The sequence below is a fragment of the Nanorana parkeri genome, unplaced genomic scaffold, assembly GCF_000935625.1.
Source record: "Nanorana parkeri isolate BGI_ZX_2015 unplaced genomic scaffold, ASM93562v1 scaffold1531, whole genome shotgun sequence".
NCBI lineage: Eukaryota > Metazoa > Chordata > Amphibia > Anura > Dicroglossidae > Nanorana > Nanorana parkeri.
The window spans coordinates 231,112-237,012 of NW_017307799.1; the positions used below are offsets into that span (position 1 = coordinate 231,112).

The 5,901-nt window shown below is 43.3% G+C and overlaps 1 protein-coding gene across 1 annotated transcript in view; it reads right to left on the reverse strand.

The window, feature by feature from the left end:
• The window catches only part of NFAT5 (nuclear factor of activated T-cells 5), an 84,861-nt gene that overhangs the window by 49,241 nt on the left and 29,719 nt on the right, over window positions 1-5,901 (reverse strand). The gene's annotated exons all lie outside the window — the stretch shown is intronic.

The window sequence follows — 5,901 nt, forward strand, 5'->3', positions numbered from 1 at the left end:
GGGGGGGGGGATATATATTACAATGGCAGCTGGAAGTGGGGGGATATATTACCATGGCACCTGGAAGTGAGGATATATTAGGCAGCAAGTGAACATTTTGTCCCTGAAGATGATGTGTTGGAAGCATAAAAAAATTGACAAGTGTAAGGATTTGAGTGACTTTGACAAGGGCCAAATTGTGATGTCTAGATTACTGGGTCAGAGCAACTCCAAAATGGCAGCTCTTGTGGGATGTTTTTCAGTGGTCAGGACCTACCAAAAGTGGTCCAAGGAAGGAAAACCGGTACACCAGCGACAGGATCATGGGTGGCCAAGGCTCATTGATGCATGCCCGTGTAGTCCAATCCAATAGAAAAGCAACTGCTCAAATAGCTTGATGCCAAATACCACATCATACCTTCAGAGGTCCAAAACCATGAGCATTAATATAGAGCTAGCTGTCACTGTGCAGCGATAACATCCTCCATTCTTCTTGGAAGGCTTTCCGCAAAATTTTGGAATCTGCCTGTGGAATGTAAGCCTATTCTGGCAATAGAGCAATTTTGAGGTCTGATTCTGGTGCTGAAAGAGACAATCTGGTTTGCAATCAGCCTTCCAGTTAATTCCTGTGTTGTTCCACAGGGTTGAGATTAGGGTTCTGTGCAAGCCACTCAAGTTCCTCCACACCAAATTTGTCAAAACCATGCCCCATGTAGATGGCTTTCTATAATGGGACACAGTCATGCTGGAACAAAAATAGCTCTTCACCAAACTGTCACCACAAGGTTGGAAGTGCACAGTGGTCTAAAATGCCTTAGTATGCTTTAGCAATAACAGAACCCTTCACTGGAAACCCCTAAACTCAACAGCTTGAACGGGTGTCCACAGAATATACTCTATATAGTGTAGGTGTGATAGTCAGATGTCTATATAGTGTAAGCAAAGAATAGATGCCGGCTAGCCTTATCTTCCTGAAAAGAAAATCTTTTTACCATGTTGCTTTCACATATATAATAAAAGTGGCAGGGCTACCGCTTTGTACTGGATCAGTTATTATCCAAATGGAACTGGCCTAAGACACACTACTCGTCAGAGAGCCAGTTTTCATTATCTGTATTTGTTAATTGCAACATATTACATAGTGCTTTAGAACAGAAAACCACATTAGTCCCTGTCCAGAAAAAAAGTACAAGCAATGTCCCTTTCACCCATACACAAGGGCCACCATTTAAACTTCCAGTATGTTTTTGGGTTTTGAGATTAAACCAAAATACCCAAAGGAAACCCATGCACATGCAGTAAGAAAAAATAAATACAACCTCCATGGAAATAGAACCCCTTGCGTTATTCAAATCCAATACCGAATAGCAAGAGGGCCCAGTACATAAGCACCAGGTAACCTTAGATCTGAACCAGGCCTACCTCACCAAACCACCTAACAGCAGAACCACGGGACTGCAAAGCATAAATCTCACTCTCTGGCAACTTTCTATATATGCATAAATAGAAGAAATGGCATTTCCTACACCGTGCAAAGCTCCATCTCCCTACTGACCACCATACAGGAGAATCTTAAAACAGTGCGATTCCCTTTCAGAGACGGTTACAACTAGTGATGAGGCTGGGCTTGGTGCAAACTCCGTTCGCCTGAGTTCTCCCAAGCCTGCTCAAAACACTGACCGCCACCCCCTCCTCCTGACTCAATAAGTTGCAGGGCGACACATTTATAACTGTGCAGCTATATGTCACAAAGGGGCGGGCAACGCCCCTGCCGCAACAAATTGGTTCAGGAGGAGGGAGTGGAGGTCAGAGTCTTGCATGATAACCTTGCAGCTATATGTCACAAAGGGGCGGGCAACGCCCCTGCCGCAACAAATTGGTTCAGGAGGAGGGAGTGGAGGTCAGAGTCTTGCATGGGCTTGGGCAAATTCGGACAAACTGAGTTCACACCAAGCCCAGCCTCATCTCTAGTTACAACATAAAAGTCTGATTTCTGACTATATTTTATTCTTTGGTACAGTTGCCCTTTAAGTACTTGCCTACCTGCTTGGTGAGCCTTGCTACAACTAGGTCCAGGCCACCAGGATAAATATTACCTTAAGCTCCAATCCAGAAATACTCACTGTGTGCGGCCCCCCCTCCGAGCCACACAGCCCTTAGTCCAAAGAAACATTCTGCTGTGTCCTCCCCTCAGTGCACTCTGGCCACACTCATAGTGAACACTATATTATATACGAGACAAGTATATAGATTATAGAAAAAAAAAGTAACAAGGTAAAGTACAAAAATCAAACAAAAAAAAGGTAGAAAGAAAAAAAATACAAGTCAAAATAGCACGGCTTTAACAGGAAAAGACACTAGCAATTCTGAGCTTCGTGTGAAACAAATTTACTCTGTTTTCAGTACAACAGCTCCAATTAAATTCTAAGAAAACTGGACTAAAATGTGACAATAATGTTTATATACATAATAAAGTTACTCGTAGATCTTGCAGGGTAGGAAGAGATGAATTTAAGAGCCAAACAAGATAAACCTGCTAGGTCATAGAGGAGTCATGTGAGGGTAAAGGCATAAAAACAGGTAAGGGCAAAACTATTAATCAACCTACAGCCTCATTATACAAAAAGCCTAAAAAATGGGCGGTGTTTATAATGAACATAGTTTTAGCGTAAACTGCATAGCCAAGAGCTGTGCTCTCTGCTAAATCTACGAACCATTAAAGGATTGATGTGGCTAAAAGGTAGCGCATATCTGCATTGGAAAATGAGGGAAAGATGCAGAAAAACATTGCGACTAACCAATCCAAGGACGGTAAAAACAAATGACGTCTAGGTTACGAAATATAACCAATTAACACAATTATTGTTTTACCCGGCAATGGCTGAGCAATTAACATTCAACTCAGGCCCCATCGCCCTCAAATACTGTGCAGCTTCCACCCCTCCTCCTGCTATATCTTGGAGATTGATAGCGCAGCTTATGTAAGCAGACTAGCTGAAAGCCCAACTGAAGACTCATGCCTTTTTTCTTTTATCTCTTTATAGTCCGGTACCTTTTTTTTTGCTTTAAAATACCTTTTCTGTCTGTAAAAAAGCTGCTTCCAGTTCTTACACTGCAGCACCCTGTTTTGGCAGAGTTGAGGATCAGCCACACCCCTTAGTACAAGTGTCCACGGGTCTGTGTGAACTGCTGAGGGCACTGGGTCTTTTTTGGTACCTTTTACAGTGGACGGTCAAATTTAGACAGCGTGCACAACCATTCTAACAGGAAAGTGAAGGCAGGACAACGGAAAATAGGATTTTTGTCCTCACCATAAAATCATTTTCTTTGCATTCATTGAAGGACACAGCCTGAAATGCCTCCGACCATAGTGCAGGGGCTGCTGGAGCAGGTATTATCGTGACTGTCCATATCGAGAAAGAGATAGAGGAGATTGAGAAAGAGATAGAGAGATCAAGAAAGAGAGATCGAAAGAGATCGAGAGTTCTCTGTCTATATATCTGTGAATTGCATTGAGCTTAAAGCTCCGGTTTCATCACGAGTTCAGAGATCTTAACTGGGTGAGACCTACTTATCGATCACATAGTGAGGAAAAGTGACGACGCAAAGGACGCGGTAAACAAGCACAACAGTGCAGATGCTCCATCTCTGCGAATTAGCAGGCGGGGGGTGGTTTCATTATCCAGCTGTGTTTCAGCTACAGTGGAGGTTGAGGACCAGGCTTTGCTGTCTGGCAGGGGGTTCAGTTCACAAGACCTGCTGCACAAAATTAAAAATCTTTTGGGAGGTCAAGTAGTTCCCGTCTATACATCTGTGTAAAAGTGTATATAGCTGCTTGCCAAGAGTTCAAGAGTTAAAAGAAGCAATTCCATCTCACAGTCATCATTAGGGAAGTATTGGTAGGTCAGACATTGCCTCCTGGACCAGTCTTGATTTTGTACATAGACGCATGTAATACAGGCGTGCCGATGGAGCCAATCCTCCAAGGTTGGTATCACTCTCTGTGGCTATTTAGTGCTCAATGGCAGTGGTTGCCAAACCCAATAAAAACCAGTCTCCTCCCTTTAAACTCAAACATCCAGGTCACACAATGCTGTGCTAATATCCATTTAATCTCAACAACCTTAATTAAATCCACATCATGGCATGTAATGCATCGTCACTCCTGCCAGTTGTGCTCCTCTTATGACATGTTTCACCCTCAATCAAGGCATATTTATAGGGATTGAGCACATCATAGGAGGTGCCACGACCAGCAGAAGTGATGATGCATTATATGCCACAATGTGGATTTAATAAAGCTTGTTGAGACTCAAAAAGAAAAAAAATATATATAAAAGCACAGATGAGTGCAAACTGGATGCTTTTTGGTGCAGATAAAGCTGTGGAACCAACATGGCGACTACCGCTCAATTCCTTCCCATAATCCTGTGTGATTAAACATTGAACTGGCGATGCTCCAACATGGCCCACTCTACTTTACCTGCTTCCTAAGGTCATGAGCCGCTAATCAGCATCCATCCAAAAAAGTGGTTATTAATTTAAAACGGTTTTGTTTTCCGAGGGAGGAAAAGGACGCGGCTCCATAAAGTTTCCAATTCCTGACTGTGTGTTTGTAAACCATTAAGATCTTCCATCATTTCCAAAGTATCTATAAACTTGGGCCCGGCTACAAAACAAAAATATGTGTACGGAAGGGGTGAAAGGAGACCCTAAACTTGGAAATGCAATCCCGCTGGACTTCTAATCCAGCAAACATCAGCAGCGAGCAGAAGGAAGTGGCGAGTGTACGGTCCTAGCAGGGTTGGCGATATTTAACCCCCGCCTGCTCCTGAGCTCCACAGGCACATTGGAAATTAAAAACTGGTGTGCGTGTGTTTTTTTTTCCTTCCTCCCTCTGTAAAAGACATCTATAAAAGGGATCTCTGGCTGGCCGGGTGCCACGCTGGTTCTTTGAGGTCAGCAGCATAAAATGTGACCTATTGTACAAAGCTGCAGTCAGAAACCTTGAGAATGTTACTGAGGGCTAGTCCCTCACAAGGGCTTGAATGTGATGGAAATAATACAGAGGATTTGTATTCACACCGTAAGTCATTCTAAATGCATTACAACTCAGCTACAGTAACCATCTTTGTTGAAGAAAAAAAAAAAAATCTATATATACAACCCCAATTCCCAATAAGTTGGGATGCGGTGTAAAATCTACATAAAACAGAATGGAATATTGCAGAACTCAGAAACCAAGGGATGCACCGATACCGGTTTTTCTGTATCGAGTGCCGATATTTATCTTTCGGTACTCACCGATACCGAGTACCAATACCGGTACTTCCACTAGCATGGAGCCGACTTCCCAGCCAATCAGGAAGCCGGGTGAGGTGTATTTACCTGTTGCCCGGCTTCCGGATTGGCTCGGAAGCTGGTTTCCCGGCCAATCAGCATAGAGTCAGCCAATCAGCATGGAGCCGGCTTCTTAGCAAATCAGGAAGCCGGGCGGTGAGTCATTACCCGCCACCCGGCTTTGTGATTGGGCGGCTCCATGTTCCCTCGCGGCACTGCCGGTCAGAGGAAAACTCCAACTGACTGGAAGCTCTGGTATCGGGGGTAAGTATTGTGCATCCCTACATAAATCCTTATTTTATATAAGGATTTATGTACGGAAACATATCAAATGTTTAATCATAGACAGTATGATTTTAAGAAGAAGAAAAAAAAGGTCTGCTAAGAGTAAGAATAAAAAAGTCCTTGCCTCTACCAAGATTGCGGCATTCACACATAGACACAGTGCAAAGCAGGGTGTGTTAAGTAATTAATGGGAAAACCATCAGCTACAAAGAGACAACAAGCTCTGTCTGTCTCCTTTTTTGGGGCAGCTTCTAGAGAGTTAGTTTCTCTTAAATGCAGAACAAAATAAAGAAGAGG